This window comes from Pseudonaja textilis, chromosome 1 (assembly GCF_049901715.1).
Source record: "Pseudonaja textilis isolate UNSWEBS1 chromosome 1, rPseTex1.2, whole genome shotgun sequence".
NCBI classification, from domain to species: domain Eukaryota; kingdom Metazoa; phylum Chordata; class Lepidosauria; order Squamata; family Elapidae; genus Pseudonaja; species Pseudonaja textilis.
This window is the reverse complement of record NC_141990.1, coordinates 147,475,539-147,498,850: the sequence shown is the minus strand read 5'-3', so window position 1 is coordinate 147,498,850 and position 23,312 is coordinate 147,475,539. Positions and strand designations below refer to the sequence as shown.

The 23,312-nt window shown below is 37.5% G+C and overlaps 1 pseudogene; it reads left to right on the top strand.

Annotated features, from left to right (window-relative positions):
• Positions 1 to 13,159: 13,159 nt before the first annotated feature.
• On the top strand, positions 13,160 to 18,762 carry LOC148127859 (uncharacterized; annotated as a pseudogene).
• The last annotated feature ends 4,550 nt before the right edge of the window (positions 18,763 to 23,312 follow it).

Genomic DNA, 23,312 nt, shown 5'->3' with positions numbered 1-23,312 from the left:
GACAAGTTCTGCCCAAAGTTTGCAGGCAGTACAGTCAACACTTGCTATGATGCAAGAAATGATGGTAAAAACCCATGAACTGATAGCGAGGAATCATGAAGATATGAAATTAGAAATGAGAATGGAAATAGGAGGGGTGAAGAACAAGATACAAAATTTGGATAGTAAAATTGGAAAGATGCAGAAGACAATGACAAAAAATGAACAAAAATTAAACACAGTAGAGGCAAGTACTGTGGTGGTGGAAAAGAGATTAGAGGAATCAGAACAAAATTGGAAAGTCTTATATTGTGAACTTTGGGATTCCGTGGTGCATATAGAACTAGAAAAAGCATCATTTTATTTGAGATTCCAGAATGTTGTTGAAGATAAAAAGGAAGATCTATGTGAAATAATGGCGAATTTGATAGCAACAGCCCTACAGAAAGACAAACAGGAAATTGAGAATGACATTGATGAGGTCTACAGAGTATATACCCATTACACCCAAGGACACAGACTACCCCAAGAAATCCACATCAGATTCACGAGAAAGACGATATGAGACATGTTTTATGGCAAGACCAGAGACGAGCCACTGATATATAAAGATCATGAAGTGGTAACATTGAAGCAAATACCTAGGAGAGTTAGGGAGAAAAGAAGGGGCTATCAGTTTTTGTCATCTCAATTAAGAATGGTATATCATTCAGATGCCTTACCCCGGAAGGGCTCTTAGTAACATGGCAGGATAAAAAATATAAAATTGATACAATAGAGAAAGCGCATCAATTTTGCGAACAATATTTGGGACCTGAGGAAGAACGTGAAAGTGGAGAAGATTTAAATACAAGAAGTCAGGAAGAACAACTCTCCGAAGAGAAAGAACTTGCACCACAGTCAGAATCTCAGAAACTTAGAGAAGATGAGGACAACAGACCAAGTACAAGAGACCCCAGAACAAGGAAACAAACAAAAAATGCTCTTCACAGACAGTAACACGAACAGAGAAATCACCCTATTTTCAGTTAATATCAATGGTTTAAACTCAACATTAAAAAGAAAACAGTCATTTGAAAAACTTAAAAAACAAAATGCAGACATAACTTGTATACAAGAAGTACACATCATAGATAAACAGGCATTTATCTCCTAAATGGTACCAATTTGGAAAAAATGTATTGGGCTCTTTCAAATAAAAGAAAAAGGGGTATCGTAATATATAAAAAGGATTGGCTGCAACACAAACAAGTAAGTATACAAGGATGATGAAGGGAGAATGTTATTTACAGAAATAATATTAAACCAGAAAAAGATTTTGTCAGTTACAGTACATGCCTCGAATGTAAATCAAAAAGAATTCTATAAGAAACTCCATCACAAGATAGTACAAACTGAATATACAAGTGTATGTATTGTAGGAGATTTAAATGCTGTTTCAGATAAGGATAAAGACTATAAAAGCTCCCAAAAAAATAAAAATAAAAGGAGACTATTCCCATCTTCTTTTAATAACATGGTGAGGGAATTAAATTTGAAGGATGTGTGGGGAGAACTATATCCAACTAAAAAGCAATATACTTTCTTTTCCAATCCCCATCACTCTTGGTCTAGAATAGATCAGATATGGATGGACCCAGACTTAATGGAAAACACTGAAAATATAGAGATCTTGCCAAATGTATGGGCTGATCATAACCCTATTTAAATTAAGTGGAAAAGAAAGAAAATGATTGGAAGATGGGCATTTAATAATAGTAGACTAAAAGATAACAAATATATTGAAATGGTGAGAAAAGAATTGAAAATATTTCTTGAGATAAATAAGAGAGAACATACATCCCTTCAAAACCTCTGGGATACAACAAAAGCTTACATGAGAGGTTTAACTATTGGCTATAGTATTAAAAAGAATAAAGAAAAAGGGCAACAACAAAACGTGTGGAGAGAAACTTAAAGATTTAGAAGTAAGTCGACAAATTGATCCAAATGATCAAAATATTAATAAAGAAATAGATTTGGTAAAACATAAGATAAATTTAAGTATGCGGGAAGACCTGGCCCGAAAAGTTAAATTAGTAAAACAAAATTATTTTGAAAATGCAAATAAGCCAGGGAGATGGTTAGCCCATAAAATAAAAAAAGAACAAGGAAAAACAATGATTGTAGCTCTCCAAGACCAAGAAGGGAAAGTATGTACTCAGGCTAAGGAAAAGAAAGATATTGCCAAGGACTTTTTTACAAATTATACAATCAAGAAGAAATACCAGAAGAACATATTAATCAATATCTGAAGGAAAAAAAATTATCGGAAATTATGGATGAAGAGAAATGCATTTTAAATAATAAAATAACCACAGAAGAAATTAGAAAGGCAATTGGAGCCCAAAAACTAAATAAAACCTCAGACCCAGATGGAATTCCGTCTGAATTCTATAAGAAGTTTCAAGAATTATTGAAGGAGTTAATGACAGACTTATAATGAAGCCTTGGATAGTGCTAATATACCAAAGTCATGGACCGAAGCATATATAACCCTTATTCACAAAAAGCAATCAGACGCACAAAAAATTCAAAATTACAGGCCAATATCACTTTAAAATGTAGATTACAAGATTTTGGCCACAATATTGGCAGAAAGATTAAAGAAAATATTAAGTAGGATTATTCATACTGACCAGAATGGGTTTCTGCCATATAGACAAATGAAGACAAATACAAGAATAATTATGGATGTTTTAGAATTCTACGAAGTACACACAACTAAAACAATGGCACTGATGTTTTTAGACGCTCAGAAGGCTTTTGACAATTTGAATTGGAATTTTCTTATTAAACAATTGACAGGCATAAAATTTGCCGAATTTTTTTTAGGATTCATTAAAACAATATATAATACCCAAACTGCAAAAATATTAATAGATGGGGAAAATACAGATAATATAAGGATAAATAAGGGTGTAAGACAAGGATGCCCCTTGGATCCCCTACTTTATATATTATCAGAAGAGACACTACTGGTACAAATCCGACAAAATCAAGAGATCAGGGGGTTAAAAGTTAAAAAAAGAGGAGTACAAACTTCAAGCATGTGCTGACAATATGGCATTTATAATGGAAGATCCCCTGGAAATGACACCCATTTTGATGAAAGAAATAGAACAATATGAAAGGTGGCAGGATTAAAAATTAATAAAGAAAAAACAAAAGTGATAAAAAAACTGTACAAATGAACAAAAGGAAGAACTAACAAAGAGATTAGGAATACAGGGGGTAAATAAAGTAAAATATTTGGGGACATGGCTGACAGCTAGGTGCTCGTCAATTAAAAAAGATAATTACGAAAAATTAACAATTCAAATATTTAAAGATTTAGATAATTGGGCTAAATTACAAATATCTCTATTAGGTTGTATTGCAATAGTAAAAATGAATATTTTGCCAAAATTGTTGTTCTTATTTCAGATGGTACCAGTCAAGTTGGAAAAAAGCTTTTTTGAAGAACTAAATAAACATATATCCAAATTTATATGGCAGAGGAAAAAACCCAGAATAAACTATAAATTATTACAGGACAATAGAAAGAAAGGAGGCTTTGGTCTTCCAGATTTTGAAATATACTACTATGCTGCGATAGCAACCTGGCTCAAAGACTGGGTTAATTTGATAAATAAAAGGATCTTAACATTAGAGGGCTTTGATCTCCAACTTGGATGGCATGCATTTATGTGGGATGGAAAGAGTAAACACCACTTGTACTTTCAAAGGCATTATATAAGGAGTATATTATTAACTATTTGGGAAAAGATTAAAAAATACATTACTGTAAGGTCCCATTGTGATTATCTACAATGGAGGCAGTTACACATCCAAACATTTTAGATTTTGATAATATTGTAAGATATAAAGATCTATTACATCAAACCAGAGAGTTAAATGGTAGGAATCAAATACAAATTCAAGGAAAAGAGATAGCATAGTGGCCCTATGCGCAGATACAAACACATTACAAAAAAGATAAAGAACAATTTGGTTTTATCATGACCTACCAAGTATTAAATAAAATTTGGCATGGAGAGGAAAGGAAATTGATCTGTAAAATATATAAATATCTATTGGATTATAAATTAAAAGAAGAAACCATCAAGTAGTGTATGATAATTTGGGCAAAAAATGTGGGCCACAGTATTGAATTAGACAAGTGGGAACATATTTGGGAAATAAATTACAAACTAACTATACCAGCCTCGTACAAAGAGAATCTCTATAAAATGGTGTATCATTGGCACTTGCCACCCGCGAGACTGGCTAAGATGTTCTCGAAACCTCCCCCCAAACTGTTGGAAGTGAAACTGCACCCAGGGAACATACTTTCATATGTGGTGGACCTGTCCATATGCTCAGAAGTTTTGGAAAAATATCAAAAATTAGATTCTAAATATAACTAAACAAGAAATAAAACTTGAACCCGAAACCTTTTTGCCTGATATGATAGACTCAAAAATAGAAAAAAAATCAATATTTAATCTTGCACATTATAACGGCAGCCATAATAAGTTATGCTCAAAATTGGAAACTGTCTATTGTCCCTTCAGAGGAGATGGTCATTTAAAAAATTCACGAGTGTGCAGAGATGGACAGCCTAACCAAATTACTAAAAAACAACAAAGATAATGAATACTACAAAGTTTGGAACTGTTGGTACAAATGGTTATGAATAAGTTATGGATGTGCGTTTAATCATACAGTATTCTTTAAAATTAAAACATTAAAAGAACGAGGAAGGTATTGTAACAAGGTAGATCACATCAATGTTATGGGGTAAAAGAAAAAAAGAAAAATGTAACCAATGCTTAGTACCTGCTGTAAAATGTATATATGTAACATATGTTTATATGTTTGTTTGTTTCTTCTTAAATGTTTTAAATATATGAAACTTAAATAAACTTTATTTAAGAAAAAGGTTAAATAATAATAATAACCCAGAGCAACTAGGTACATTTATGCTCTTTAGTAAAGTATTTTCTAGTAAAGTATTTACAAAAGTATTTACTAGTAAAGTATTTACTAAAGATGGGGAAATGAATGAAGACATTCTAAAATACGCAAGTGCTAGTAGAAAGGTAGCGAATAAGTGCTGTGAGGAATGAAGATTTGTCTGAAGAAGCAAAAGCAAATGTTGTAAATCACTTAATTATATGGAAGAGAAAGTTGGCTATGGGAGGACAAATATTGAATGGAGAATTAATTAATAATGAATAATAGGTCAATGAAGTTGGATTCCCCCCTGCCAAATGTGAATGATCAGTGCAAATGAGATACATTGAGGTGATTTGCTCATATAGAAAGGATAATTGCAAATCAATATGTGAAGGAAGAGAAAATGGGCTAAGAAGAAAGAGATAACTAAGAAAATCACAGCTGAGTGAAGTTGATCAGGTTCTGGGGGGAAAAACAGGCAAATTTAAAGAACAAAAGTCAATGCATGTGATAGTATTTGAACATGGTAAAAGTGGGCTGGTTTGCAGGGATAGGAAGATATCACAAAATTTACTGAATGGTTGATGCAAAATAAATTTAGTTGGATTTTCTTTTCTTCTGCCTCTAGTTTAATTTTATTAAATTTTATTTTGTTCATACTTCTTCCTCTTTCTTAGCCTTTATATTGAATAATTTCCCCTGATGCAGTCATATAGTTTCCCCGATGCATTTTATTTCATAGATTTAAATAATGATTGACTCCAACAAACTCTGTATGGAAGTTGTATCTTTCATATATGAAAATTGTATTGAGGCATAGGAGGTGGCATACACTTAATATCAAAACTCACATTATACACTCAGTAATGACTTTAATCTTCCTTAAAAATAGGGACAGAAAACTCTCCATCAAAGCTGGAATCCTCCTGGAAATAACCAGCCTGACTGCAGCTTTCAAAAACTCTGTTGTGGTGGAAAGGAAAAAACAACAACCCAAATCACACCCACCAAGGAAAGATTGTGTTCATTCATCCCATCCCATCCAACAATTGTTTGGCTTTCCACCAGCATCTACAACCTTACAGATTTATCTTGATTACAATAATCTTCACTTCTTAAAACATTTATTTCTCCATTTTTACTGGCATCAGGAAAGCCACATTCAGTTCTTTTTCACTTGGCTGATATACCAGTAGTTGGGCAATAGATAAAAATGGGTAGAATTTGCCAGAACTCTATGGACTGGCTTGAAAGTGGTTGAGAGCTACATATGGTTAATGAATCAGTGGATGCCAATATGTGTCATGAAAAAAGAGCACAGTCCGAAGTGTGTGAGCCAGAATGGAGCATTATCCTAATAATTTGACTGCTCTCCTTTAAGAAAGCAATCCTTTCCCTCAGTTTCCATTTTGTACAGAATTTCTCAGGAGATAGAACAGAATTGTTTGCAAAGTCCTCCATCATTTATCCATCTAAATACTGGTTTTTTTTTCTCCCATACTCCTGAAAAAATGTTTATCAGTTTTTGAACACCTACCAGTATAAAACCAAATCTTTTTATGATTTCAGAGGAAAAAAAGAGTCAGATTTGCTTTTAAATAAGTGGAAACTGGCTTGGTTGAATATTGAATATAAATCTAAAGACACTTTCACTGTATAATGGTATAGAAGCTATAAGAAGATCCTTATTAAGCCAGGTATCATCTAATCCTGATGAGAGCATATGGTCTGAACAATGATGCATCTAGGGTTGGGCCTTTGTAATGGGTTAATCTGGATTTACCAACTACATTTTTGCTCAGTTGTGCTTTAAACTACCAGGTATATAGGGACAGCTGTAAATGTGGGATGACAATAAGGTGAGGTAAAAAGCAAGCAAATTCTGGAGTTTGCAACCGAAATAATATACAAAATGATTAAAGAGGATGTGTCCTTGGTAAAAGAAGAGTGTAAAGGCCTGATAATACCCAGTCACCCACTCATAGTTCTCCTGAACTTTCCTACCCCCTTCTCTAACAGTCTTTTTGTACAAAAACACTTTTTTTCTCCATTCCACGCCTCTCCTTCTTTTCATAGTTCATATTCCCAGGACCTTAGAAAAAGCTATTATACAGCTCTCCCTCCCACTAATGATACATGTCTTCATGAGGACCACACATTACTAAATCCCCAGATGAAACACAGATCTCATTCTCATGAACAATTATTCCCCACCTCACCCTAATATACTCCTGGTTCAATTATGTGGGCAAGAACACCTTTGCTGGACCTCTCAGAGTAGGGGAGACAACAAAACCCTAAGAGTTGTTAACTGCAAAGCAGAATTATTGTTGTTAGACCACTAATCTTCACTTGCATAGTTCTATAGTTATATCTGTTGTTGTTGGCTTCAATGATATGAGGGATATTCAGTCATGGCTGGGCCTTGCTTTATCTGACTACTGATATGCCATTTCTTCACTTGTCCTATCCAGGGCTTTCTCCACAATACATCACTAAAACTAGGGCTGTTCAGTACTTTGGACTGGAAGGCAATGTAGCATCTTTCTGCACCTACAACCTTTCTCATATACTTAATTGCACAAGAGGATTTTCCATACTGTCACTAATCATTTCTAATAATGATACTATTGCCAATAATTCATAACAATTAATAAAATAAAATGCTATATATAGATTGAGGAACAAAGGCCAAAATAGCCTCTGAATCTAATTCTGGGAACATTCAGGATATTGGACTGATCTGATGGATATCCAATTGACACATTAAAAAATTAAATGGGAAAAGGATTGGATCCAAGGAAAGGTTCTCTTACCCTAACCAAGTGTCAATGACATTATGTGTCAGATCCTAAGATCCTAGAATTGTAAGTATGATATTTCTTGAAATCATTTCTCTCTCTCTTACACACACTCACACACATACACACTCACTCACACATCACACATCACACAACTGATCAGGCCAGAGAATTGTCAGAGTCATCACATTATGATTTAATTCCTAAGATACTAGGAATTAAGGGAAACAGAGTTCCTTTTGTTCTGCATATTTAAATATTTTAGTCTTACAATAACTGAACTGAGAGATAGTCATCTAATCTGCTAGTCAAACGATAAAGTTTCCTTCAAGCCAAGATCAATGATGATGACTTCATGGGCAAGACCATGCAGGTTTTCTTCAAAAACATACAGAGGTATGTCATCTTCTGGAAAATGTTTTGACATCTCCTTGATATTTATTTCACAGCCCTGGCATTCCCTGGAGATCTCCTATCTAAGTACTAATCAAGCCCAACCTTCCTTAGCTTCTCAGAAGAGATGGTATCAGTCAGATGTCGATGCCCACTGAGGATCCTTATATGCTTTGGTTTCTTTGTCATGGACACTGGCTTGTAAATCCCAACCACAACCACAAATCCATATAACACACTGGTTTTATAAATGCATAGATCCACTCTGAGTTAGTTCAGAATATGTTATTTTCCCTGTGATAAAGAAGGATAAATAAAAACTGATAAATAAGGCTCAGTGGAGGGAATGTCCCTGGGCATCCATTCGACATTTTCCAAGAGTCTATAGTTCATGGGGAAAAGCATTCTTATCAAGGATAGATTACTTTAAAACATTCTTAAATTAGCACAGAACAAGCTGAACAGGCAAAGAGTTTCATGGTTAAAGCTTTTTTTTTTTTTTTCCTCATTCCTGAAAATAGCACTTCTCATTTTCTGGGAAATACAACGTGATCACCTTTAATCAGAAGCAACAACAAAATAAGAAATGGGAGAATTCTACTTGGATGAAGGAGAGTTTTATTTTGGTTTTAGATAATATCCTATAGAAATCTATGGATTTTGTAAACAAGTCAGAAATTGAGATTTTTTTAAAAAAAAATTAAATGTGGGTAAAGATGAATCTGGTCCGTCCATCCTTATATAACCTGCTGTCTAAGCCATCCCATTCATATTAATTAAATAAGGACATTCCAGCACTGAATAAGAAGATTGTCTAGATTTAAGGTTGGGATCTGTACCCTTGCTGTGGACCCCCTCTTCAAGGGCTCCTCAACTTCCATGATTTCTCCTCCTTATTATTGGAACCTGGTTGCTTGGCACCATCTTGGTAGGCAGGCAAAAGCATTTTCTCCTTATTCGTACAGCAACTCTCCTGACTGCTACCTCATCTGTGGCACCAGTAAAGCAGAAGAGGCAAAGCAATTAGCAAGAGCAATGGGGTAGGTGCACATTAAGTGGAGAAACCTGAAAGAGTTTTCCTTGCTTCATGGAGCCCCGAAACTTGCAGCTGTCACGACTTCTCTGAAAAATTGAACCTTGTTCACACAGCAGTAAGGCACAGAGCCTCGTAAATGAGTCCTCCACATAGACGAAGGCAGACCGTATGATTAAACAGGCATGTGAGCATCGGTGTCTGCGTGATGATTCTGCAATTTGCATCAGTTGCGCTGCGACATCCTGATCTGAATGAGGTACATTATGTCATTTGCATAATGACTTAGGATGTGCAAGGGTTCCCCTTTCTCCTTTGCCACAGACATGCATGCATAAGATGTAGAAGTAATGATAAATAATGGAACGGATCATTTCACTGCTGTAAAATAATATACCATTAGGGGAAAAAAAAATACTCTTTTGGTTCCTAGAAATTATTTAGTTGGAACACAACTTCTGTTCTCTCCCATATGTCCCAATTAATTCTGATAAAAGATAGGCCTATCAGTAATGGTGTTACAGGACCTAATAATTTAGTCAAGGGGAATCCTTTCCAACCTGTGATACCATTTATCTTAGGCTGTGCAAAGTGCGGGCTTTCACTTCAGCACTATAAGCAAAAAAATGGGATAAATATACACAGATTTTCTATATTGCCCTGTTGAGAGGAGTATATCCATCTCAGAAGATCTCCCCCGTCTCTCTTAAATTGGTATGCTTTCCATAATCATAAAAAGAGAAAAGGAGCTATGTTAGATTGGGCCAAAGGTTATCTAACTAGTCAGACATTAGGCTCTTAGCATTCAGGGTGATGCCAGTGGGGAGGGAGCCATTAGTAGAACAGTATAGTATCTTCTCTGGCCCACATTCCTCAGCAGTTGGTATTCGGAAGCATATTGCCTCTGTCCCCAACCAAGGTAATAAATGTCATCATGACTAAAAGCCATTGATAACCTGACCTTCCAGAGAATAACTAACAGGGCTTTGCACATGTCAGAAATGATTGAGGAGATTTGGTTTAGGCCTTGCACAAGCATGGCATTTTTATGCCAAATTTTACAGCAAGTGGCCTTGCAACCAAGCCAAACAAACAAAACAAACAAAGCATGATGAGTGTATTAAGCACTTCATTGCTTAAGAGAGAAAGAGAAAGGAAGGAAGGAAGGAAGGAAGGAAGGAAGGAAGGAAGGAAGGAAGGAAGGAAGGAAGGAAGGAAGGAAGGAAGGAAGGAAGGAAAAGAAATGATTTGGAGATAGAATACAAGAATCTACAACTACAGAAACAGTCTTCCAATTACACATTGCACAGAATTTACACAAGCTGCTATAAATTCTGGAAGCAAAAATATATATTTTATCTACTGGAATAAATGCCTTTGAAAATACAGTTTATTTTTATTTCTATTTGACATTCTTCATGGAGATGTCTGTATAACAGTAGGGGCTGTAGCGTGTGCCAGGACAAGATTGAAGCATGCATTTAAAAATCTTAACCTATCCAAAAGATAGGTTAAGATAGGTTACAAGGCCTTTTGACTTTTGTTTTACTTTGAAAAATACTTAGTCTTTAGTCTTTGCTCTAGAGGCAAACTGAAACTTTACGAAGCCTAGTAGAATCTAATTCAATCTTCTTTAGTTTGATGTTCTTCAAATTTACAAAATATGACATTTTCTAGCTAGCAGGTCAATTTCATGCTGGCTGGGGTTGTAATCATCACTGTGGTCCATGTTACTTAGAAGGATTAAGTATGAACATAATCCATTTAAGCTTGAGTATCTTGCTCTGTTGCACCTCAAGACTCTGATCATGCTGGCTTTATTACTTCAAACTTAAGTCTCCCTTTCTTCATCTCCCTTTCCTTCCACACAATTTGTTTTTTGGAACACTTTGCCCAATGATGAGATGTCAGGATGTGAAAACTTGCCCACAATTTTGTACACTTTTGATTAATTCTGAAACTAGATATGTTTTTTAAAAAATGGACTAGGATAGTTCATTATATTTTATGCAACTCAGATTATTGTAAATATATATGTTTCAGATTTTAGGTAAAACTGGACTATCAGCCCTGCCTTTCCCTAATTCTATTTTCATCAACATCATCTTTACTGTTGAAATACCAACAGGCAGGTATGTTACAACAGCTTCTATTTAGTATAGCAGAGGTCAGTGCTTTATGTGACTCGCCTTAACAAGAAAGGAAAGATCAAAATACCATAGTGTTAGTCTATTCTAGGACTGTGACAGCTTTAAGAGACAATAGAGGACAACGTGCTGCACCAAATTTAGGATGGGAAGAAAAAAGACCAAGAATCAGCTCCTTCCAGTAGTGGGATTTAAAAAAATTACTACTGGTTCTGTGGGCGTGGCTTGGTGGGCATGGCATGGTTTGGTGGGTATGGCTTGGTAGGCATGGCAGGGGAAGGATACTGTAAAATCTTCATTCCCACTCCACTCCTGGGGGAAGATTACAGCAAAATGCCATTCCTTCCTCACCCCACTAACCTGCTTTCCAGATCTGTTCTTCTGTGCAGGGCAACAAAAGAAGACACAGCCAACCCGCTGGGACTTGGGAAGCAGAGAACAGATGGGGACAAGGCCAGTCAGAGGTGGTATTTTCCAGTTCTACTGCTCAAAATTTCCACTACTGGCTCTCCAGAACTGGTCAGAACCTACTGAATACTACCTCTGGCTCCTTCCCTGTTCTGATTCCACCAGATATTATGATGGCCCAAGATATTCTGTTATATTTTGATAACTGAAGAATAAGATAATTTGTGATGGTTCAAGATATTCTGATTAAAAAAAATCCCCACCAATGAACCACAAGACTCCTGCACATGCTTTATATGCTCTGTAACTCTAAAGATTAATGAAATTCCATCAAATGTTCTCTTTGTGAAAAATATGCTCATCATGACTGCCTGGAATTACCCAAGCAAATGACTCAATTCCTAGAAACATCCAATTATGCATTTCAATTTTTCTGCCCACCATGAAAACCCAAACTGGACAAACATATAGCCCTGTTTGAAAGAGTTGACTCTATAGTAACACAAATATCATCCCTTGACACCATAGTAGCATCCCTGGACACTTTAAATGAAAGATTAACTAACTTTGAAAAAAAAAAGAAGACACAACACAAAAACCCGAACATCCAATAGCTACAAACCAGCAACTGAAACCTGTTCCAATAGCTACAAACCAACAATTGCAACCTAATCCACAAAAAATCATAAATCCAACAAATAATGATATCCCAATCCTTGTCAGAGAAGCTGTCGAGTGCGAACGAAAGCGTCCTAACGCCATCTTATTTGATCTAGAGGACATCAATAACAATGATATCACAATTGTCCACAACATCATCAGTGACTATCAAGCATCAACCATCTCCCCTGATGAAATGACTTGACATTTCTCACATTGGCCGAGAGCTCAAAAACAGAGGTGGCTCTGTGGCCCCACGCTTCTGCAAAGTCATTTGAAAAATGAATTAAGCAAATATAAACTCATTTATACTATAAATTCACTCACCAAAAACAACACCAACCATAAAAACCTCCAATCTTGTCCTGACCTAACCTTACAGCAACGTGCCCGCTCCTGTATACTACGCCACAGAATTCAAAAATTGTCTAGATAATGGAGAGAAGGACCTGTATATTGATTACTGTGCAGACTGTATCAAAAGAAAGTCACACAATCCACAACTCAGCATCCAAACCTTCTTAAACCAATCCACCATCACCCAAGACTAGGCACGCATGCCCCCAACTACTTCAATTCAAACTACAACTGGCCTTAAATGCAAGCTACTCAGTGCAAGAAGCCTTGTAAATAAAATACCTGAATTTCTCGTCTTACTAAATATGGCTAAATTTGACATCATATTTGTCTGTGAAACATGGCTCAACGCATCTCTCCCTGACTCCCTTACCTCAGTTGGAGACTATCAGGTTTACTGATCTGATCGTGAAAGCCATAGAGGAGTTGGTGTTGCTATCTTCTATAAAAACTCCGTACATCTAAAAAACACCCAAGTTACCTAAGACCATTATCCTGAGACCATTATCTGTGAACTGACCTTAAATATCACATTTCGGTTCTTACTATGTTACAGAGCCCCTGATTTTGACATCGAACATGTAAACAAGCTAAATACACTACTAACATGGGCAACATCCTGCCCACATACTTTTATCTTTCTTGGTGACTTCAATCTACCTCATATTAACTGGACCCTAAACAAATGTACAATTGAACCCATACATGCAACCTTCTACAATGCTGTAACAAATCTGGGACTGGAACAACTAGTAACCAACAATACTAGGCTTAACAACTGCCTCGATCTCATCTTCTGCAATAGTTTGAATTCAATTTACGGAATACAAATTAAAGAACCCTTTTCCAATAGTGACCACAACATGATTGAGTTTTGTCTCAACATACGTCCACACAAAAATCATCACAATGACAAAATCCCCAATTATAACTTCAAAAAAGGCAACTATGATCTTATAATCAACTATCTCTCTTCCCTTGATTGGCAATTTCTATTCTCTGGATGCAATACTGTTGAAGACCATTACAACATATTCTTACTAGAAATCAAAAGAGCCATCAAACTATATGTACCAATAACAACTCCCAAAACAACAACAACAAAAAACAGATTACCCATAACAATAAGGAAACTTCAATCCAAAAAGAGATCACTTTGGCAAAAAAACCCAAATCTGGTCATGTTGCCAACTTCAAAAGCTGTTGCAAAAATCTATGCCACCAGATTAAAACAGAATGCACTAATTATCACGTCAAACAAGAGGAAAACCTTCTATGCACAAATTCCAACCGTGCTTTTACAATTTTGTAAACAACAAACTAAAAGACTCAAGGTCCAGCCCACCTCTGAAAGGACCTAATGGCAAAGACTGCAATGGCGACACCATCAAAGCAAACCTCTTTAACACATTCTTTGGCTCAGTATTTGTAAACAGCAATGGATCATGCCCAGTATTTCCAAGTCGAACCACAGAACTACAATGATCTAATACATATCGATTTTACAGAAGATAATGTTGAAAAAGCACTGTGCAATCTAAAACCATCCCTATCTATTGGACCGGATGGAATATGTGACTACTTCTTAAAAAGTAGTAGAACCATACCATAGCAGAACCTCTAAGCATAATCTTTGAAAAATCTTTCAGGACTAGCTCCTTGCCAAATCTATGGTCACAAGCCACAGTCATCCCCATCTTCAAAAAGGGAAACCCCAGCCTAGTTGAAAATTACAGACCAATCTCTTTATCCTGTGTCACCTGTAAAGTCATGGAATCAGTTATTAACCAACCCATTACCCTCCACTTAGAGACAAACAACATACTCTCTAAAAAACAATTTGGTTTCAGAAAAAAAACTATCCTGTAATCTGCAACTCTTACACTGCAAAAACATGGACTACACAACTCAATCAGAGCAAAGCAATCGACGCAATCTACATAGACTTCTGTAAAGACTTTGATTCAGTGGTAAATGACAAACTACTCCTAAAACTAAAATCTTATGGTATCTCTGGACACCTACATAACTGGATAGAAGCATTCCTGTCAAACAGACAACAAATGGTCAAAATTGGGAGCGTCCTATCAAATTCTGTAGCTGTCAACAGTGGTGTCCCCCAAGGCAGTGTTTTAGGACCAACTCTCTTCATACTCTACATAAATGACCTCTGTGATCATATTAAGAGCAACTGCGTTCTCTTCGCTGATGATGTAATGCTATTCAACACCACAGACAATACTACTACCCTCCCAAAAGACCTTGACTATGTATCAGAATGGTCAATCAAATGGCAACCTCAAATCTCAACAAATAAATGCTCTGTCTTACATACTGGCAAAAAAAATCAGAAAATAAAATACAAGCTAAATAGTCAAGACCTTGTTGAGGATCCAAACTTTGTCATGGACCTTGGAGTACTCATCTCAAATGATCTAAGTGCTAGAGCCCATGTAACTATATAGCCAAAAAGGCATTAAGAGTTGTTAATCTAATCCTACATAGCTTCTTCTCTGGTAATATCACACTACTAACTAGAGTATACAAAACATTTGCTAGACCTATACTTGAATACAGTTCATCAGTCTGGAACCCATATCATGTATCTGATATTAACACAATTGAAAAAGTCCAGAAATATTTCACAAGAAAAGTTCTCCGCTCCTCTACTCATTGCAGAACACCTTATGCCACCAGATTTGAAACTCTAGACCTAGAAAACCTAGAACTACAACGCCTCTGGTCCAATCTAAAGATAGTATATAAAATCATACATTGCAATGTCCTACCTGCAAATGAATACTTCAGCTTCAATCATAACAAAACAAGAGCACAGAATAAATACAAACTCAAGGTTAATGCACCAAACTTGACTGCAGAAAATACAACTTCAGCAACAGAGTGGTCAATGTCTGCAATACTCTACCTGACTCTGTGGTTTCTTCCCCAAACCCCAAAAACTTTAACCTTAGACTGTCTACTATTGACCTCACCCCTTTCCGAAGAGGTCTGTAGAGGGCATGCATAAGTGCACCAACGTGCCTACCGTCCCTGTCCCGTTGTTTCTTTTATTTTTCTTATATGTACCCATTTCATGTATTCATAACTATGTATATACTTATACCTATTATCTTGTAAATGATTGACAAATCAAATAAATAATTAAATAAAAATAAATAAAGAGTCCTGATCCTAATAGAAACCCAATCAGATAGCAGTCTGTAGAGATTCTCAGTCATCCAGGAGATGGTTGTCCCAAAGTTGTTTTTTCAGGAGGCAAGTGGACTTTCTTATTTTTTCTTTTGAAGACGTTTTGTTTCTCATCCAAGAAGCTTCTTCAGCTCTGTCAGGACAGTGGGGAATGGAAGGATTTATATTTCTTGCAGACAGCTTTAGATTTATATTTCTTGCATCGTTTTAGATCGCTGAAGCATGTGGAGATTATCTGTGTCCTTAGAGTCACCTGAGTAGTGCTCCTGGTTCCTGTAGTCTGCATTTTTTTTCCTTCTGGAAATCCATTCCTGCTCCCACACCATTCAAAGGGTGTTCATCCCAAACTGTCTAGCTAAAAGTTGTATCATATGACTGCGTATCCAGAGGACCTTGCTGGAAAAAGCACATTAGTTTTTTTCTATAACGTACCAAAAGTTGCCCCATAGTTGACAGTATGTTTTACCCAGACTTCTAGAACAAGGGTCTTCAAACTTGACAGCTTTAAGACTTGTGGACTTCAACTCCCAGAATTCCTCCTCCAATCATGTTAGCTCAGGAATTCTGGGAGTTGAAGTCCACAAGTCTTAAAGCTGTCAAGTTTGAAGACCTTTGTTCTAGAGCCTGTCAAACACTTTTTATTAAAAGTAGGTTTCCTTGTGTTTACTGGAGTTTATTCTCAAATGGATAGTCATAGCATTACGAGGTTTGTGTTGATTCTATAGTGCCCAAGTTACTCAGAACAGTAATTTCCTCCAATATTTTGCTTTGGATAGACGGAAAGCATTTCAATATTAAATATGTATTCAGTAAATCAAATCCAAAATTAATTTAACCTGCTATCTCACCCAAGTCCTTTCAGCTGTTTTCAAATTCAACTTCATTAAAAATTTAAATATATTAAGGTAGCATCACTATTTATTTTACATTAAAAAAATATAAGAGCAGGTTTTACAAATATTCAGAAATATGCCGCTTTGTTTTACTCACATTTAAAAAGCAATACTAAGCCATGCTCTAAAGAATATGTTAAATGTGCATTAAACACATAACATAAGCAAGTTAAATCCAAATATTGACTTCTGTAACTGAGATCTGAGATAAAGACATGATATAAAGTATCATATTTATCTCCATGTTCAAAACCAGAATATTATTACTTAAGAAACACTAATTATAGAAAACTACTTTTTATCTTTCATTTTTCTTCTCCACCCAAATTAAATTGTTGTAAGGGAATAATCTTTGAGCTGTATTTATTGGAATAATGAAGTGTAATTATAACAATAATATTGACAGTATTGAGTGCACTGACTTTGCTTATAACTGGCAGGAACAGCCAATACCCCAGAAGATAAGCTCAGGGTCCAAAAAGACCTTGACAGACTTGAACAATGGGCCCTATCCAACAAAATGAAATTTAATGTAGAGAAAAGCAAAGTTTTACACCTGGGCAAGAAAAACCAAGTACGAATTAGGTGAAACCTGGCTCCAAAATAGTAATTGTGAGAAGGACCTTGGAGTCTTAGCGGACAATCACTTAAACATGAGTCAGTAGTATGCGGCAGCAACCAAAAAAGCTAATATAATCCTTGGTTGCATAAACAGAGGCATAGAATAAAAATCACATGAGATGATTAGTACCGTTTTATAAAGCCTTAGTAAGGCCACACCTGGAAGACTGCATCCAGTTTTGGTCACAACATCACAAAAAAGATGTTGAGGCTTTGGAAAAAGTACAAAGAAGAGCAACTAAGATGATTAAAGGCCTGGAGACTAAAACATATGAAGAACAGTAGGAAGAGTTGGGTTTGGCTAGTCTAGAGAAAAGAAGAACTGGGCGGACATGATCGCAGTATTCCAGTATTTGAGAGGCTGCCACAAAGAAGAGGAAGTCAAGTTATTTTACAAAGGACCAGAGGGCAGGACAAGAAGCAATGGGTGGGAACTAATCAAGGAGATTAATTTCTGGTGTTGAGGAGAAACTTTCCAACAGTGAGGACAGTTAACCAGTGGAACAGCTTGCCTTCGGACTTTGTGGGTGCTTCTTCACTGGAGTTTTTTAAGAAGAGACTGGACAGTCAGTCTTGTCTGAAAGGGTATAGGATCTCCTGTTTAAGCAGAGGGGTGGACTAGAAGACCTCCAAGGTCCCTTCCAGCTCTATTCTGATTCTGATTCTGGAGGAGCCACATACAGCTCTTTATTTCTGAATCTGAATGACGGGGTTCACATGTAAAATTCTATAATCCATTGCAGAATCTCAACAAAAAGCTAGTAGTATTTAAAAACTAACAAACTTGTTGTCATATTATTTTGCTTTTAAAAATTTATTCTAATGTTACTGAACATTAAAGCAATCTAACCCATTTTGAGGGGGGAAATTTTTGATATATAAGTTCTAAATGCAGTGTTATATATACCATCATTTTAAACTATTATTGTTGGTTTGTAGAGGTTGCCCGGAAACTATTCTGTTTATATCTACATCTTACTGGAGAAACGCAGTAGAGAATGGAACAAAGTTTATATGTGTGGTCCTTTGGCCTGAAAATGTGCTGATTTCATGCTATTGTATCGGATCTGTTATGTGAAGTTGTTTTTATTGCTCATCTGGTAACTCTGATTCACATCTGATGCTTTATGTGAAACAACCTGGTGGCCAAGCCCCTTCAGGGAAGGAATTCATGTCAGAAACTCCACTCTTGCAAATTCGGCAATCTGTTTCCTTCCTTTCCCTAGTTTTCTACAGAAGGAAACAAAGTCACCACAACATCAGTCATCCTCAAGATTTGACCAGTTCTTTCCAAAGAGAGCACTTATCCTTCTGCACCAGCTGTGCATTCACAAAATCAGCACCATTTTCCCCCCCTCTTGACACATCTAATTGCTATCTTCATGGAACCATGAGTATAACTAAACTCTTTGCAGAGTTCTGCTGATCAACCTGCTGTTTCGGCCATCCTAGCATGATTTTTATATGTACAAAGGGGTACTTTCCTTCTGCCTCAGATATCTCTAAGCTGTACAGATCCAATCAGAATCTTCAGCTTTTTTTCTGTCCTGCATTGCCTCTGTATTATAAGCTTGCTTCATTCTCTTTTTTGGGGAGGCCATCTTCTAATTTTCCTGACCAACTTAAATGTGTGGTGGATGGTAACGGATGCTGCAACATGTTAGCAATATTGATGAATTATTGTTTAATTTATGTTTTGACCAGTAAATAAACAGATGCAAAAAAAAATGCTTTAAAAATAGGCAAAATGTATACATCTTGACCACTTGGTGCTTATAGTTCCCTAGTAAAGTCTGGAAGCTACCGTGTTTCTCCAACAATACGGTCTCCACCAATAGGAAGGCCCAGCATGATTTCTAGGCATGAGGTGAAATTAAGCCCCACCCCCAAAATTTAGGCCTATTTAAACCATGCGTTTCCCCGCCATTTCTCACATCGTTCGTTAGAACTACACGAGGTGAAGAGAAATGGGGGGGAAGGGGAGGGAGAAAACTTGCCTTTAGGAGTGCCCTGCAGGTAGACTAAGCTAGAATACCCTGATCTACCAATAGAACATCAGCTGATAGAAGCTCCCCGAAGGCAGAGTCCCTAGCCGCTTCAGAGCGTGGCATGGCTGCCCATGTCCCCTTGCCATTAGGCAGTGTCTTTCGGGCAATGGAAGCTCCCTAAGTGCAGTCACCAGCCACTTCGATCGGCCAGTAGAAGCGGCCTCGCGGTGAGGGGAGTGTGTGTGTGTTCTTGCCCCGAGGCCGCTTCTACCGGCCAATTGAAGTGGCTGGTGACTGCACTTGGGGAGCTTCCATCGCCTGAAAGAGATTGCCTAAAGGCGAGGGGACACAGGCAGCCATACCACGCCCTGAAGCAGCTGGGGATTCTGCCTTCGGGGAGCTTTCATCGGCCGATAGAAGTGGCCTCATAGCAAAGTATGTGCGTATGGGCCGCTCTAGTTGGGGGAGGAAATTAAGTCACTCCCGAAAAGACGGCCTAGCAGTTTTTTCAGGGGTCAAAAAAAATAAGGCCTGGCCTTATTTTGTGAGAAACACGGTATAAAGGAAAAAATATAAATATTTTAATAAATTATGTAAAATAAGTATAATAGTAATGGGTTGTGGGTATGGCAGTACCTGGAGACAGCAGAAGAGAAGAGAAAGAACTAGAGAAAATGACAAAATACAAAGATCTGCAAATAGAAATAGAATTATTATGATAAATAAAAGGTAGTATCAACAGTAATAATATCTTTGGGTGCAATCCCAAAACCAAGGAAGCACCATTTGAATACCATTGGCATTGACAAATTCACCCACAGTCAATTGCAAAAGGCAGCTTTACTTCAAACAGCTTATATCCGGCCATGATGCCTTTATTATTGTCAAACATCAATATCTGGAGTCAGATATTCTAACAGTGGTTAGAATGCATCACTACAGGCTAATTCTGCCTGCAGGAGTTCGATTCTCACTGGTTCAAAGTTGGCTTGGCCTTCTATCCTTTCAAAGTTGGTAAAATGAGGACAAAGATTGTTGGAGGCAATGTGCTGATGCTTAGAGACAGCTGTAAAGCACTGTGAAGTGGTATATAAGTCTAAGTCAGAGGTGGCATTCAGAAGGTACTGACCAGTTCTGGAGAACTGCGAGTGGAAATTTTGAGTATTTCAGAGAACTGGCAAATACCACCTCTGACTGGAGATTTTACAGTCTCCTTTTCCTGCCACCCCCACCAAGCCATGTCCACAGAACCAGTAGTAAAAAAATTTGAATCCCACCACTGGTCTAAGTGCTATTGCTATTGCTATCTGCTGATCCAATGTCCTTAGGAATTGCTCCATCGAGGGATAAAAATGCCAAATCCAGTCTGAACATTTGGCTGACTGTGTAACCAGCCATAATAATAATTTGTAAGAGACAGGAAGAGAGAGAGAGATGACTTATACTTTACATAGGCTAAAAAATCCAATGTTTATTGGAATGTGTGTGCATGTGTGAGAGTGCATGTGTGTTTGTGTCTGATGCTAAATTCATTGGATCAGGGCTGTCTAATTGTTTATGACCCGTTGAAACTGTAAAAAAAAAAAAGTCACAGTTCTTTCTCTCACTTCTGCAAACCTCAGAATTTCCTAAGACTACTGGTATCTCTCCCAGAATGCTTTTGTTTTATAGACCAGCAAGCAGAGAACTGAGTTCACAGCCCAAGTAGAGGAATAATGATTTCACTCAAAAGCTCATTCAATGAAGGAAGCACTTGTCACGAAGTTTGATTTTCCTTCCCTGACAGAAGAGAATGTTGTCTTTTGTTATACTGTGTAACACCATCCCATCTGACTGCTCCAATTAGTTAGTCAGGGCAATTAAATCCATGATTCACTGCTACCAGCGGACTTAGATTTGTGTTATAGAAAAAGCAATTGATTTTTTTTATTCCCCCTGCTGTACCTGTCTCCATTTAGTTGTTGAACAACGTAAAATGGCTGGGAAGGAGAGATGTGCATGAGATGATGTGGCCACTGCTTCTCCTGCAGCATCTCACCCAAGGAAGACAGTAAAGATGATTCTTCCAATACCAGCATTCCACGTCATAATTCAACATAGGGTCCCACTGAAATATTTCACCTGGACATCAACTGAAGCAGTCTGACTTGTGCTCCGGAAGCCATCGAGAAGAATCAAGTGAGACAGCGGTCTAAATCTCGACAGCTCTTATGCTGAAATTCATAAATTTGAATATTTCCATTCCTGTTTTCCTTGGGCACGAGGCTTGAATGTGAAATCAAATTGATACTTTTTGGAGCTGTCTTTCTATATCTTGATTTGCCTTATTACTTCATGGTTTCTTTCTTCTAATCTTCTATATCAGGGGCAGGCATGGGCTGCTGGGCAGGGGTAGGATTCAAAATTTTAACAACTGGTTCTGTGGGCATGGCTTAGGTGGTGGACGTGGCTTGGTGGTCATGTGATTGGGTGGACGTGGCTTGGTGGTCATGTTATTGGCTGCACGTGACCAACTCAATATCACTCACGTCAAGGCACGCATCTCCTCGCCTGGCCTCTCATGACTGTGGGGATGCTGCAACAGTCGTAAGTGTGAAAAATAGTCATAAGTCACTTTTTTCAGTGCCATTGTAACTTTGAATGGTCACACCACCCAAGCAAAGTACCAGCAAAGGAGGGAAAAATAACTCCAGAGATGTTCCTGAGACAGGAAGTCTAGTCCTGCCAAGAATGTAATAAGGGTTAACGGAGAGGCAGTTTCTATAAGCAACACCAGAATGTTTCCTTCCTGTCTTCCTTACAGGATTAGGCCAGTAATTTCTTTTAACAACCGGTTCTCTGAACTGCTTAGAATGTTAACAACTGGTTCTAGCGAATAGGTACAAACTGGTAGAATCCCACCACTGCTGGTGGGGGTTCTCAGGGATTCTGGAGAGCCCCTAGCTAAGATTCTGTGCACTTCAGAGAACCCCCAAATCCCACTCCTGGCTGGCCCCACCCACCCTGCCCCTCCCAGGCATCCCCATGTGGCCCATTTTGGATGCAGGTAAATGTAGGGTGCTTATAGAGACTAGGGGAGGGTGAAAAACGTGTCTCCCAGAAGTTCTGGAAGGCTGGAAATGGGCCTGTTTCCGGCTTCCAGACAGCCTTCGAAGCCTGGGGAGGCTGTTTTCACCCTCCCAGAGTCTCAAGGAAAGCCTCCGGAGCCCAGGGAGGGCAAAAATGCTCCCTTCCCCGCTGTTGTGCAGGAAGCTGACTAGTCCATGCCCACCATGGCCATGGCCACTCAGCAATTGGACAGAGAACCCTTTGCTAAAAAAATTTGAAGCCCACTTCAAAATCAGGGAAATGATGTAAATATTGTTGCAGCAGGCAGGCCTCAAGGATAATGAAGTTTTCTCCATTGCCCTGATTATCTCAAAGGCTATTGAGAATAAAGGAGAATACTTGTACCTCAATCAAGAAACTGCCAAAGAGCCATCAGTAAACAGCCCAACCAAAGAATCCCTAAGACCACCCCAACTCACACAGACAGGCAAGACACCAGAATATTAACTGACAGCAAACAACACTCCTTCCTACCACTGATGATGTTATGGTATCTAGTTAGGGTAACGAAATGTCTGCAAGCTCAGAGAGCACCAAGGACCCTTCATATATTGTAACGCTTTTTAAAAAGCTATTGCATACATTGTCCTGAAGGTTCAAATGTGAGGGAAAGGTATGATAAATTAAATTAATTTATTAATGTATTGTTTTCTTAATAAAAGCTTAAGATGTAGACATCCGTTAGTTGAAGCCAAACTGTGTTCATGACAAAATTGGGTCTGAATTCAAACAGG